This window comes from Lagopus leucura, unplaced genomic scaffold, assembly GCF_019238085.1.
Source record: "Lagopus leucura isolate 7727_CA_CO unplaced genomic scaffold, USGS_WTPT01 Super-Scaffold_100014, whole genome shotgun sequence".
In the NCBI taxonomy this organism is placed as follows: domain Eukaryota; kingdom Metazoa; phylum Chordata; class Aves; order Galliformes; family Phasianidae; genus Lagopus; species Lagopus leucura.
This window is the reverse complement of record NW_024962268.1, coordinates 110,454-125,542: the sequence shown is the minus strand read 5'-3', so window position 1 is coordinate 125,542 and position 15,089 is coordinate 110,454. Positions and strand designations below refer to the sequence as shown.

The following is a 15,089-nucleotide window of genomic DNA, read 5'->3' as shown; positions in this document are numbered from 1 at the left end:
GCAAAGGCGGATTTCCATTGTAAATCTGCAGATATGCTCTAACTTAGATGCCATCATTCAGCTGCAAATTTTCAAGAATATCTTCCAATTTATGCCAGTAAGTTTGCAACTCTGATTTTCCACTAAGACACTTTTCTTTATTTTACTTTTCCCATTACTTCATTCTTAGAAGACAAAACTGTAAAGGGTTTAAGTGATCTTCTCAGCCATGAATTAACAAACAGCAGCATCAAAGAATCATAGAATCAGCAAGGTTGGAAAAGACCTCCAAGATCTAGTCCAACCATCCACCTACCACCAATATTTCCCTATAATCCATGTCTTTTAGTACAACATCTGAGCATTTCTTGAACACCTCAACTAGATCTAAACATTTCCTGGCCTCAAAAAGATCTGTAGAAAAAAAGCTGCATCAGTGAAATCATTAGGCTAATATGTCACATAGATTGGGTAATATCACCCTAATTCAGATTAATAGTACATGCCCAACTTTAGTCACTGGGTTCATATGTTTAACATTAATGTACGTGTTCTAGTAGTTTGTTGAATCATGGATACAGTGCCTAGTTAACTTGGGTAGATACACAAATTAAGTTGATAGGAATAAAACTGAGGTTCATCTTCAATTATGGTTTTCATTCACGTATACATTATGGTTTGAACTCAGTGTTACAACTTCTGTGCAGCAAATAACTGATCTGTAACTTTTATCTTCAGCACATGAGATTTTCAGCATTGAAGCCAGAAAAGTTATGACCAGTTATTCACGACTGAAGTTTGTGTGAAGTTTCATATTAAACTCTTCCCATGCACTGCCAAAAAAAAAAAAAAAAAAAAAAAAAAAAAAGCATAACACCAAACATGCCTTTTGCAAAACAGCATTCATAGCACATCTCCAGAATAGAGTAGAAGTCATCTAAGCAACTGTAGAGATACATACACATGGACAGATACTCACACACACATACACTACAGGTTAAACTCATCAGCAATGAAAGACCTATGTATATTACATTCAAAGGCAAAAGTACCACCCTGACTGACATTTTTTAAGAAGAGATACCCTATTGACATTGAAATGGTCATAAAATATGTATTCTATATATTATCTTTCTTCGTTATATTTGTTTGTCCATAATAAAACTCATGTAGTACACAAATTATATGCAGTATTATTAATTTTCATGCCTAGCTGAAGCACATATCACTCTTTTCAATTCAACTAAGGACAGGCAGAGCTGGATGTTCTGAAATTCTCAGTTTGTTTTAAAGGCAGAATGTACCATGCCCTAACACAGGTGAGTAGCTCCTTAGAAAAGGACACACAAAGGCAGCAGTTTCATTGGCAAAGCAATATAGCATGGCACTATAAATGGGGCTACAAAAAATGAACATTCTTGTCAATAATCCCTGCCTGCAAAAAGTACTAATATAATCAAAGAAATACATGACAAATGCATCAGCTTTATTAGGTAGAAGTGCCTTTGGTTTAATCAACAGAAGTTCACACAGTTTACACAGACCTGCCAGCTCAGGTAAAATCCAGGTCAAAGCTGGTTGATCTCCCTGCTGTTCTCCTCTGTACTCTATTTTACAATGATGAAGACAGTTCTGTCTTTGCCTTGCTTTTATCATTGTCTACTGCTGTTTTTCTACATTTGGAGAAAAGATTTCTGGGCCTCTAATTTCTTTCCTCAAGCCGCTAAGATATATTTTGAACCAAATGCTCTGCAAGTACACACAAGTGCATTCAGTTTGTTCCTTTGGATGAAAGCAGAAACAAGTTATTTCTCTAGAATTGATTTTCATTTTCCTGATTCTACAATGAAGAAGTATAACATTATTTTAATGTGCAAAGTATTAATACATCTTGAAGAGAGTTACCTCCCCCATCTTTTCAAATGAGTACTTCGCAGTAATGACAGTATTATTTGGTCACAAATGCCCTTTCATTGATTTCATTTGTTTCATACCAGCTTCCATTAAAATGCCATTCTCATATCAAAGCCAGCGGGGCCCAACTGATTCTAACCAAAACATTGAATATATCTAGAGGCGCATTAAAGCATTTGTAACAAACTAAAAACCAGTAGTTATGCTAGTTATGTTCTAAAAGTCTATCTGACCTTCACACCATAAATAGCTCCTGATTAGAGCGACTTACATGACAATTTGAAATGCTGAATAAGACTGAAACTTACAATACAAGAATACCAAAGAATATTACACTTTTGCGAGATGAATTATATTGCTGTACCAAAGAAACACAAGCACTTGCTACCTTTCAGTGAGATATTTCCCTCCATCCGTGAGACAGTGCAGTGCTCTGTCTAACTCATAGTGATGTCAAAGGAAATATAATTAGGTTGATTGCTTCTGAGGTCTCCTTTTTTTAAGCTGACCTTACTCAAAGCTTTATTAATGTACCTCTATCAATAACAACATGACAACAAAATTACACAACAATGATTTATAAATTCACTTTCAGAAAATCATGCAGTAAAATTTAAAGTCAGACTGAACCTCTGGAAAATGTGATTAGTAATCCTTCAAAAAGCAAAACAAAGAATTCACAAACCTGTGCCAGCAGCACGGTATGCCACACTGTCTGCTGCTCCAGTGCAGTTTAGAAAGAGTTGGCTTACCACTTCACCCACTGAAGTAGGAGGCAAACACCCTTCAGCTCCAGTAAGACCTGAGTCAGACTGCTCCAGAGGCCAGTTGAAGGAGATGGAATGAATCTAGCTCAGGATACATGCAGTTATGTGACATTTATCAGGGCACTTTGCGCATTAGGTAGCAAGCACCATCCCTAAACAAAGAAGGCTGAAGGACCCTAACTTCAGCTCCACAGCAGTTGCCATGCACTGTGGGAGCAGACGTGGTCACCTCTCTTTGTACTCCTGGACTGTGTGCTGCAGGACTGTGCACACATCCTCAGCCCATCATGAACAAAGACAGCCTCTTCCCCACCCACCTGCCCCATCTCAGCACCAGTCCAGGGGAAAGCATCAATGCCTCACTAACAGTCCTACAGAAACAGAGGCTCCTGTTGTTGCTGTGCCCTGCAGCTGTGTGCAACAAGCATGCACCCAGGCAGAGGTACCAGCCCCTGGCTTAATAACTAATTTTTGGAAAAGTGCGTGCACACCAAATGAAGTACTGGTATGATGACTGCTGCACAGGTGCTGCATAGGCACCTGGCTATAGCTCACAATCAAAACAACTGCAGTGATGGGTTTTCCTTTTCCTTCCCAAGGGAAGGAGTTTCAGCTGGAAACAAAAAAAAAAGAATTGAACAGAGTTCTGGAAATTAAGGTTGGGACAACATGCAGATTAGGAATAACAGCTGCAGTAAAGGAAGATAACGTAGCTTCAAAACTTAAACTACAAATAAGCCTTCCACTCAATTTACACAGAATCTTTCTGACCCTCTATGCTACCTGCCATCTCAGAAAACATGCACTGCTATAGTAGGTGCCTCACAGAGTATCTATCGTTTTGGCAGCTCATGTTCTTTTCACAACACCTGTACTTTTGGACTACCATGAGGGGCTGATTTCCAAACCACAGTACCCTGATGATACTTCACTTTTGTTAAATGCGGGTGGTCAGCCAGGGAAAGCAAGGGGAGGGATGAACAGCCTGAGGGTTTTCTGGTTCTCTAAGATTAGCAGGAAGCCTTCTTGATAGAGCATCAATGAGCCAGGCATAAAAAAGCCAGAGGAAGTTCTCTGCAGCACAGTAAGATGACCAGCCTCCAAACATGACTGAGTTTCTCAGCACTAGCATAATAAAATATACTAATTACTTATTGCTTGCATCACTGTAATTCCTGGGAAGATTAGTCACAGTAAGGAATGCCTTTGTGCAAGGAGCTGTACAAACACAGCACAGAACGTAGCCACCGCTAGTTGCTGTGACTATCACCAGGAGGGCAGTCGCTATCAGGATGATGTATGTCCTCGTACAAGTGGGACCCAGCACTTTTACCACCCCACTAGAAAAACTTTCTCAGGTCTTTACGATGGTGATTAGAACCTCCTCAACCTTTTCTCCTTTAGAACTGAGGGCAGCAAGGCAGAACTATTGCAAGTGGCTGCTGCAGCACAACAGCATGAACTTCCCAAGGAGTGGCGTTACTCTCATTAGGATGAGCTACAGAGTTCAGGGAGCTGGTGGAGAAAGCCAACACAACCTGACGGCAGCGAGCACCCGTCCGAGGCATGCTTTGCGAAGTGCCGCTGACAGCTGCAGCACCCTCACACATTGTGGCTTCTGTGAAACCCGACTCTTGCGCCTTGTACTCACGCCGCTGCCCCGCTCTCGTTGCCCATCATGACTTTGGACCCTCCAGGAGCGCGGCCGCAAATGCTGACACTGCAGCATCAGCAGCAGAGAAGGTGCGAGTGCAAGCAGGACCCGGCACGGCACCGGCAGCGTCCCCGTGGGAGGCAGAGCCACAGGGCCAGAGCCACCTGCCCCGGTGTCCCGCTGCCACCACCACGCGCTTCTGCGGGCAGATGTCCCAGGAGACGGCCACCACCACCCGTACAACTCCCACACACCTCGCAGCTGAAACTTCAGCAGCTTCAAGCCGGGCGAAAAGCTTCCCCCGCGGACTCGGGAGAGGAGAGCACAGCTGAAAGCCGTGAATGTCGTGGCTGTGATACCGGGGAGGCTGAGCTGCCCGGCCGCAGTGCTGCCCCTTGCTGTGCCGTGCCAGGCTGACGGCCGGCCCAGGGCCAGCTACCGCGGGGACCGGGCACCGGGACCACGCCTCGCCCCCCGCCTCGCCTCGCCCCGCCCCGCTGCGCCGCTCACGCTGCTGCCGCGCAGCCGGTGGCAGTCGCGCCGTCCTCCGGCGGTTACCTATCTCCGGCGGTTACCTATCTCCGCTTATTCACTCGCGGCGCGACCCGCCTGCAGGGAGGGTGTGTGTCCCGTCCTGCCAGACGACGCTGCGCCCTCCTCTCGCGGCTGCAAGCTGGCCAGCGTGGTGAGTAACGGCCAGCTAACCTCACCACAGGCTCGTTTGTTTGGCTTTTTCTCCCCCGCAACTCCTCTCTCCCCCCTCCCTGCTGTGACGCGGGGGACCGGAGCTGCCGACTCACCCTCTCCCGACGTCGGAGGAGCCGAGCTCCCCCTACCCTTCCCCAGGGACTGAAGGCAGACGGGACCGGACGGAAAAGGGCGCGGAGCGGTCGCGCACTCCTCGCCACGCTCACCTCTCGCCTCCCCGCCGGCAGCGCGGAACCCGTCCGGGCCATGCCGTCATGTGCCCGCCGGCCCTGCCGTTAACCCTTGCCGCGGCTGCGTGGCGGTGGCACTTCTAGGGCTGAAGGGGCACTGCAGGGGATGAGAGCATTGGAGGGTGGCACGGGGAGATCCGTGGGACTGCATGGGGATTTAAAGGACTACACGGGACTATATGGATCTTTAAGGGGCGGGGGGAGGCTGCTGGGAAGCTGTTGTGGGGTGCAGGAGTGGCCAGTGTAGCGAGGGGGAGGCGAGGAGAGGGGACAGCGCCTCTGGAGTGGGGAAGAGGATCAGGGGGTTAGATGCTTGATGATGCTTTCCTGGGCGATTTTCAGAAATGTGGTGTGAAGGCAGAGGTTCTTGTAAACACCAGAGGTCGGATTAGCAACAGAATAAGGAAAAACTGATTGGAAGATACTGAGTCAAATCTGCTGCCTCGGTCTGCTCTCTCAGGAAGACCTCGCTCATGCAGACCCTGGTACTGGCCCCAGGAAGCATCTTTCACAGGTGGAGAGAGTAGGTCACAAATCAGAACTTCTGGTGTTGTCATGGATCATTTTTCTTTAATTGCTGTAAGTGGGTAACTGGGATTGTAAGTGGAGATAAGCAGCTGGAGAGCCAGGCTCAGAGATTACCTGATGACTCCCATGTCCGGGCTTTGTGGATGGGATGCTCACTAGCAGAGGTGTCCCAGAGCAAGATACCTCCTGCATGTGTGGCACCAAGAGAGTGTAGCAGCCTTACACCTTCTAAGCAAAGCAAGCCCAGAAACTAGGCTAGGTATTAACCTACTTCTCTAAATCCCAGCAAGTGGAACTGTTGCTGCCCTGATCACATCTTCCAAGGAGAAGGGGAATCTGCTCTTCTGCCAGCTTGTCTGCAAGAGCTGTAAGCTGCAGGCATGGGGATGGTTTGTCAGGGTGCATCGAGTCATTGAGCACCCAAGGCCAGCCTTAAGATCATTAGCTCTTCTGAGTTAAATATCTTGCTGTTTACTCACATTACATCAAATCCACATGACTCAAGTTGGTAAGAAGACCACAGTATATGTTTTTTACAAAACCAGAATACAAGGAAATGTTGAGGCTTCAGGTTTTTTTTTCATATGGTGATACTGTTTTGCAGTCTCTTTGCTTCTAAGTGCACAGATGCTTAGGCAGCGATAGAGTTATGTCTAAATAAAATAAATACATGTAACATATACAGATTATCATAAAAGAAAAGTATTTGTAAGTAGTGCCTGACTTTTAAGAGCGTATTAAAAGCACTAATAAATGAGGAAGGGGTCTTTATCAAGTGAAAATGGCTGATTTATTTGTGAGCCAAGTAAATTAAAACATCCCATTTTGTTCTCACAGTACTCTAGAGCCCAGAACTTGTCATGCAATTACATTCTAGCTGGATCCCATCACTGAAAATCTCAGGGGTTAGCCCTGAACTGGTATTGAACTGACTGTAATGATACTAGTAGACTCACATTGCAAATGATCAACATAGGTTTATCCAACAACAACAACAAAAATAGTAATTATTAAAAGATGTCTGCAAAATGTGTATTTCAGTTCAAAATTACTAAAACAGCTAAATTGCTCTATTTCAAACTCTGAGGACATTGTTAGAAAGCAAACTCAACACCCATAAAAAATCTATCCATTTTTGAGTCATTTTTATCTGTAGGAGGTAAATTGTCAATTCTTCAGTGAAAAAATTTGATGGATCCTAGCTGCGTACTACTTTTTGAAACACATATTCTAAAATACAAGGAGTATGCAGCCATTACATGCAGAAAGAGGGAGTTTTTGCTGTTGTCATTGAAGACCACTGAGAAGTATGCTGAGCAGGGAACAAGAATGGCAGTGAAGATCTCACAATACCAAAACTAACACTGGACACTGCGGTTCAAATCTTCCTTAGTTTTTATAGAGTTGAAGATGTTTTCATATGCACCCATATTCATTCCATACAGGAAATGTCCTTCTTGAAGATTGAAAGGTTTGTGCATTATTCTGTCAGAAAACTTCTGCGTTTTATTACATCAAATGAACTTGTTTCCATTTTTTCTCCTCTCTAGCTCAATCCCTGTATCCAATGGAGATAATGAATTCAGAAGGTGAATTCAGAATTCAGATACTTGAGAGTTCACATCAGTATTCCCTGCAAACTCATGCTATCACCCAGCCAAGACCAAACTGGTTTTTACTGAGGTAATGAAAATTGTTCTTTTGTCACTTTAGTCGAAAGTGAAATTTTCATAGTTCAGTAAAATCTTTGAGATACTCCTTGAGGAAATGTAAAGTTGCATGCTACATAAAATTATACCGAACCTATAATTTAAGCTTTCAGTTTACAAATTGCTAAATGCAGAAGCATTTTTACAAAGATTTTTTGTGAAAAGGATGTGCTCTCTTCTAATTTTTATCTGACTCCTGCTCTGCTTCCATAGGCTAGCAGACACAGTCACCAGCTGCTCCAATACTCTCACTTTAGATCCTGATTCTGGTTGCATAATGCCATTGGGTTTGTAGTCCAAAAAGAGTGTTATCATCAGGCATCGTGGAAAAAGACAACTGCTCATACAAATCTCTCTTTTTTTCCTCAGAAAAGACCATCTTGCTGGGTGAGCCCTGAAGAGATTTAAAAGAATGAGAAGGGCTTGTTTCCTTTTCGTGCCTCAGACATACTGACTAGAGTGGACACAAGGTTGAGCATACAATTTTTCAGACACAGCAGATATGAAGAAACTTTTTCAAGGTGTTTTGCAGCAACTGTTAGGTCATTTCCAAATTGTTTCTTGAATTATACGTGTGTCACATACATCTGGGATGAACATTGAACATATTCCAATATCATGCAATTGTGTTTCCCTTATCTGTAAAAGCAAGTGTTGTATGTTCTCCACCTCAGCTTAGAATGGCTCCCTGGAGAAAGGAGAGACAACTGTCTGCCATCTTTTCTGCTTCAGCATTCTTGGGGCTGTGTTACACATCACATGTCTTGTGGAGATGCTCAGCGGATCTCCTTTGCCCAGGGAGGTGGTGGAGTCTCCTTCTTTGGAGATGTTCAAAACCTGCCTGGATGCCTACCTGTGCGACCTGGTGTAGGGAACCTGCTTTGGCAGGGGGTTGGTCTCAATGATCTCTGGAGGTCCCTTCCAACCCCTATGATTCTGTGATTCTGTGACAGGAAGATCGGAGTTTGTGGGAGTGGGCCCTGTGGCCTGGTCTTTTTTCTTCATCTTGCTAATGATGAGTTAACAAGACAAGGTCACATTTATCCAAGCCTTCTGAGAGGAGGGCTGTCTAATGCTATCATGACAAAAGAGAGACACTGAGCTTTTTTTACTATGTAATTCTGATTCCTATTTTTATATCCTGATTTCATTAATACTTCTGTGATGGGTTTTACCTGTTATAAAGCAGACAAGGCAACGTATTTATCCTCCTCTTGGCTATACATTTAACACTATGCGGAACACATGGCTAACATTTCCAAAGTCACTAGCAGCATCTGGAGATCCTAACATTCATTTCCTCCATTGCAACTCCAGCATCTGACACTACCCTGCAATGTGAAATGATGTACAGAGTCAATCATTAGACTGGCATTTAAAAATTCCCTAGCGTGGTAAATAGAGTAAAAGGGAATAAGTATTGAAAAATACATGCATTCTGTTTACATCCTTGGAGAATCAGAGTTTGACAAATTCTGCAAGACTAATACAGGCTAAACTTGAGCTGGTAAACAGAATTCATTTAAGTAAAATGTGGATCTATTATATATAATATAAACCCACACAGAACTGTTCCAGAAGAATGCAGCCACTTTGTGTAATAGCATGAGATACAGTGTAACTGTTTAAGGCCCAAAATAAAGATGAACTGCAGATGAACTCCAAGTTCTACTGTGCCCCTCAAGAAGCTGGAAATGAGACTAATGAGTGGAGTACATTTCCGAAGACATAAAAATTTGGTCAAGGAGAAATCTTAGCATGAGCACTGCAGTTCAGCTAATACAGTTTGCTATCAACAGTTAACCAACGCTTTTCACTAGATATAGCTGAAGAGAGCTTAAGGACCGCTTTTGCCTGGGAATCTCAGTCTCTGTGCCAAAACAGAATTGGAAATCAAATTGAATTTGATGTAGAACAATGAAATATACAGGTAATTATAAGATATCAAGCATACTTAATTTCCATTCATAGACTATAAGGGATCAGGAGTTGGCATGACGTCCATTCCTTTCCCTACTCTCTGTTGATGACGGTCACTGGTATAAATAGTATTACAGGTAAGACATTAATTGAGGGTGAAGTAAGATGCAAAGATGGAAATTTCCACAGTCCACTCAGAAACCTTAGAAGAAATGGAACTTCTGTTTATCTACAGTAAGATCTTCTGATATTAATAATGACTTCTTCCGTAGGCCTCAGCAATTTCAGATTGAACAGATGACAAATGCAACATTGAAACTCGCTTTTCTTGTTTGTGAAACTAAGCATTTTATTAATCACTTCTGTGGCATGTACATACCTCTGCAGTGTTTATTGTACTCATTTCTGTGCCTCTACATTTCAGCACTGATTTTTAATGTTAAATTGTATTTTCTAAGTCAGAACAGAAACCTGTATCAATGCAGTTATTTTACATCATGGTAGTTAGCTTTCATCATCGTATTTCCACTCAAGAAGTGATGTAGTTCAGAAAATACTGTGATCAATCTTTTGATCTTTGTGTACTACCAGTGGTGAGTACACAAAGACTTTTGGCAACCTTTTCTAGTGCATCACCACCCTCTGTGTGAAAAACTTCCTCCTAACATCTAACCTAAGCCTTCCCCTAGTTTAAAACCATTTCCCCTTCTCTTATCACTATCCACCCTCGTAAACAGATGTCCCCCCTCCTGTTTATATGCTCCTTTCAAATACTGGAAGACCACAGTGAAGTCTCCCTGAAGCCTTCTCTTTTCCTAGCTAAACAAGCCCAGTTCCCTCAACCTTTCCTCATAGGAGAGGTGCTCCAGCACTGATCATCTTAGTGGCCCTCCTCCAGACCCGTTCCAAGAGTGCTACATCCTTCTAGTGCTGGAGACCCCAGGCCTGGGCGCAGTACTGCAGATGTGGCCTCACAGGAGCTGAGTAGAGGGGGACAATCACCTCCCTCTCCCTGCTGGCCACCCCTTTTTTAATGCAGCCCAGATACAGTTGGCCTTCCAGTCAGCAAGTGCACACTGCTGGCTCATGTCCAGCTTCTCATTTACTTGGACCCCCAAGTCCTTCTCCACAGGGCTGCTCTCAAGGAGATCTTTCCTCAGTCTGTATAAATATCTGGGATTGCCCTGACCCAAGTGCAGCACCCTGCACTTGGCCTTACTGAATCTCATTAGTTTCTCATGGTCTGACTTCTCCAGCCTATCCAGGTCCCTCTGGATGGCTTCCCTTCCCTCCAGTGTATCGACTGCACCACTCAGCTTGGTGTCATCTGCAACTTGCTGAGGGTGCACTTGATGCACATCGTCTGTGTCACTGATGAAGATGTTGAAGAGCATCAGTTCTAAGACCAACTCCCGAGGGACACCACTTGTGACCAGCCTCCACCCTGTCATAGAACCATTGATAACAACCCACTACCTCAACAATTCTGTATTTTTTCCAGTCCCAGACACCCGTGACTTGACCATGGTTCAGATAACTTGCAATACAGCAAATATTGCAGGTAAGATCATACTGCATTAGTTTGATATTTCTACATTGATGTTTTGGCTATGGGCCTAAAAGGCCATGGTGGGAAGTACTTCATAAAACTGCAGGTAACAGCACTGAACCAAAAGTTCATGCAGTGTATATGAAAATGTATCTGTCACTTCAGCTTTTGAATGTTCCCTGTTTTGTTTTACTTATTATTTTTTATACTGCATCAAATCCTGCACTCTGATAGGCACATCACATACTTCTGTGATCCTGATAACACCAACCCATAAGCATAACTGGTTTAGACACATTTCTGTGCATTTTCTCTAAATTGCTAAAAATACATTATCATCTTTGTGCTACGCTGATTTTTTCTGTCCTTAATTTATTCTCCTAAGGACTCTTAGAACTCCCTTTTAAAATATGCTCATTAAAAGCATAAGTTGCTAATTTGCAGTGTTCTCTTAGCTGGAGGTGTCTGCCCTTCTACAAAAACCTCTGGCACTCATGGTTTAAGATGGAACTTAGCTTGGAAAAATGACACTGTCAGAAACATTGTAAATAATATAAGCATTAGAAAAACAAGTTCTGCAAACTTGAACTTTAGGAAAAAAAATCTTCCAATGGTTTCCAGAAAAATGCTGTGATATTTAGTTATTTCACAAACAAATTCAAAGTTCTTTCTTGTACAGCTGAAGCTAGATACTTACTGTTGGGCTATGTGCAAAATGTAATAAGTGCGAGAACAGTTGTTGTTGTGTTTTGTTTTCTTTTGTTTCTGTCAGCTCTGAAAACACATTATGTTACACAGCACAGAGATGCATAATTTTTTTGGGGAAAAACTTGTCCATAGGGTAACAGTGAAATTAAATGCTAACACTTTTTAGTAATCACTAAGTGTCGTCTGCTTCTCACCCATCAGCATTCAAGAGCTTTGGCACAAGCTCTATTTTAATTTCAAGAAAAGCTGCCATATTTCTTCTCATATATATCCAGCTATACACACAAGTAATCACACCAACGTAACATGGGCCTACATCTACTAAAGTAGAACACTATTGCATGTTTGCAACAACTGGCAGTACTTACAAACATCTCTGTTGCATTGCTCTTATGCTTTTTTTTTTCCCAAGAATTTTCATTGCACAGCATGTTACTGTTACAAGAAAACCTTTCTGAGGCCTGCAGAAGTAATTGAAGTAGGCTGGATTTCAGTAGAAATATTTTAAATTATTTGAAACTAAGGAAATGCTAAATGTTTAGCTAAATTAGATCTATGATTTTCTGTGTCTCACAAGATAGAAATGCTAGGAAAGAATTCAAATACAAAGAGAGGCAACTTAGCTGGAAAACAGTGAATTGAAGGGCCTTCCTTAAGCTTATGATTTTTCAGAGAATGTGCATTTGTGCATGTGCACAAGTCGAAATCTGACCTCTCTGATATATGCTCATTAACTTTCTTTTCAATGATTACATTCATAGGTATTTTTGAAAGTTATAGCGGCTTGAAGAGGGAAAGCTGCTATATCCCTCCTCAGTTTACTCTCACTTTTGTCAGGTTAGATTTGAGATGCATTGGTAGAATATGTCTGCTCAGTTATTACTGACCTACAGGCACTGGTATTGTTGAGAAGGAAGGGAAGTTAAAAAAAAAAAAAAAAAAAGGGCACCCAAACATGAGAATTTGAGGGGCATCCTCCTCCTTCCTTTCTTTCATTGCTCTCCCATGGAACAACTGTGATTCACTTCCTAAAACTGAGTATCTGGGGAATGGATTGCAAAGAGATAAAATGTGGTCAGGATAGAGAGGAGGAATCTAAGCTTCCTCCACTTTGCAGACAACCTTGATACATGCTGACACAGGTCCAATTCACTGGAAGTATGGTGTTGCATCCTTTAACTCAGGTCTTACTGGAACTTCTGAAAACATGTACTTTCAAAGGCCATACCACCTCAGGGCTTAATGGAATGAAATTTTACTCTGATTTAGATGAGATATTTTGGAGGTTGATCAACTATTAAAGTTCAGTGGGAAATCTCATAGAATTACAGGTGAGACTAATAAATTAACACGAAAAGAAACAGCCATCTCTGTCTTCGGTTTTCATGTTGAAGTCACATACCCAAAAACCATTTTTGTCACCCGACATAACACTATGTTATGTCTTATATTTCTGTGATTAGCCAGCTTGGGACAGAACGGCTCTTGTAACATAGATTCACTCTGAGATTAAACTGCTTCTACACACCCATTGTGGACAATGGAATCAGAATCATCAAGGTTGGAAAAGACCTCCAATTGAAGAGAGTGGTAAGGTCACCTCGAGTCTCCTCTTCTCGAGACTAAGCAATCCCAGTTCTCTCAGCTGCTCCTAATAAGGTTTGTGCTTCAGACCCCTCACCAGATTTGTTGCCCTTCTCTAGACATGCTCCAGGGCCTCAGTGTCTTTCTTAGGGGCCCAAAACTGAACATAGTACTTGAGGTGAGCATAGTACTTGGTGAGCTCACCAGTGCTGAATACAAAGGGATGAGCACTTTCCTGTTCCTGCTGGACACTATTTCTGATACAAGCCAGGGCACCACTGGCCTTCTTGGCCACTAGGACACACTGCTGGGTTATGCTCAGCTGAGCATCAATTGCCTCAGGTCTATTTCTTCCACACAGTCTTCCAGCCACTCTGCTTCAAGGCTGTATTGTTTCCTAGAGGTTGCTGTTACCAAAGCACAGAACCTGACACCTGGTTTTGTTGAACTTCATCAAACTGTCTTCAGCACAGCAATCCAGCCTGCCCAGTTCCCCCTGTAGGACCTTCCTATCCCCAGGCAGATTGATGCTTCCTCCCAACTTGATGTCATCTGCAAGCTTACTGAGGGTGCAGTCAGTGCTCTTGTCCAAGTCATCAATAAAGATACTGAACAGGACAAGCTCCACTACTGGCCTCCAGGGACAGGGCATCCACAACTTCTCTGGGCTGCCTGTTCCTCACCACTCACTCTGTAAAGACTTTCCCTCTGACATCCAACCTAAATCTTCCCTCCCTCAACTTAAAACCAATTCCTCTTGTCCTGCTGTTATCTACCCTTTCAAAGAGTTGATTCCCCTCCTGTTTGTAGGCTCCCTTTAGGTACTGAAAGGCTGCAATGAGGTCACCCCACAGCCTTCTTTTCTCCAGGCTGAACAAGCCCAGCTCCCTCAGCCTGTCTTTGAAGGGGAGGTGCTCCAGCCCACTGATCATCTTTGTGGCTCTGTTCTGGGTCCTCTTCAACAGCTCCCTGTCTTTCTTGTACTGAAAGAAGGTACTCCGATTGTCGCAGAATCATAGAATCATAGAGTTGCTCAGGTTGGAAAAGACCTTTAAGATCATCAAGCCTGATCCCCCAATTGTCCCACAGCAAATCTCCGTCACATGTAATCTCCATCAAGGTGATCTGCTCCATAACTTTACCTGATACTAAGGTCAGGCAGACAGGCATGTAGTTCCTTGGATCCTCCTTTCGACTCTACTTTTTGTTGGGGTCACACTGGCAAGCCTCCAATCCTCTGGGACCTCTGCAGTTGACCAAGAATGATGACAGGTGGTAGAAAGTGGCTTGGCAATTACCTCTGCCAACTCCTTCAGCACTCTTGGGTGGATCTCTTCTGGCCCTATGGCCTTGTGATAGTCCAGGTGGAGTAGTAGGTCTCAAACTGTTTCCATGTGAATCATAGGGGATTTATTCTGTTCCCTCTCCAAGACGTCTAAGTCAGGGGTTAGAATATCCCAAGGATAACTGGTTTGGCTTTTAATGACAGATGTAAAGAAGACATTGGGAACTTCCATCTTTTCCTTACCCTCAGTGGTCACATTCCCTACCACATTCAGTAAAGGATGGAGATTCTCCTTAGCTTTGCTCTTAATATATTTGTGAAAAAGTTTTTTGTTCTCTTTTACCCTGATGACCACCTTGACTTCAAGCTGGGCTTTTGACTTTCTAATTTTCTCCTTGCACATCCTAACAACCTCTGTACTCACCTTCAGTTGCCCACCCCTTCTTTCACAGGAGGTAGAATCTCATTTTCTCCTACAGTCTCAGGAAAAGCTTCCTGTTTATCCATGCCAGTCTTCTTCACTGCCTGCTGTCTCATCTTACAGCACAGGACAA

General features: G+C 43.2%; 1 protein-coding gene and 1 long non-coding RNA gene across 2 annotated transcripts in view; one reads left to right on the top strand and one right to left on the bottom strand.

Moving 5' to 3' along the window:
- The window catches only part of GLIS3 (GLIS family zinc finger 3), a 154,392-nt gene extending 149,224 nt beyond the window's left edge, over positions 1-5,168 (bottom strand). Inside the window, exon 1 of the mRNA XM_042875341.1 lies at positions 5,115-5,168. The gene's annotated coding sequence lies outside the window, so the exon portion shown is untranslated. The remainder of the gene's footprint in view (positions 1-5,114) is intronic.
- LOC122182232 lies at positions 4,907-8,354 on the top strand. Its single transcript, XR_006179752.1, has 3 exons — positions 4,907-4,999; positions 7,331-7,463; positions 7,859-8,354. It is a non-coding gene; the product is annotated as an uncharacterized LOC122182232 (long non-coding RNA).
- Positions 8,355-15,089: the final 6,735 nt, after the last annotated feature.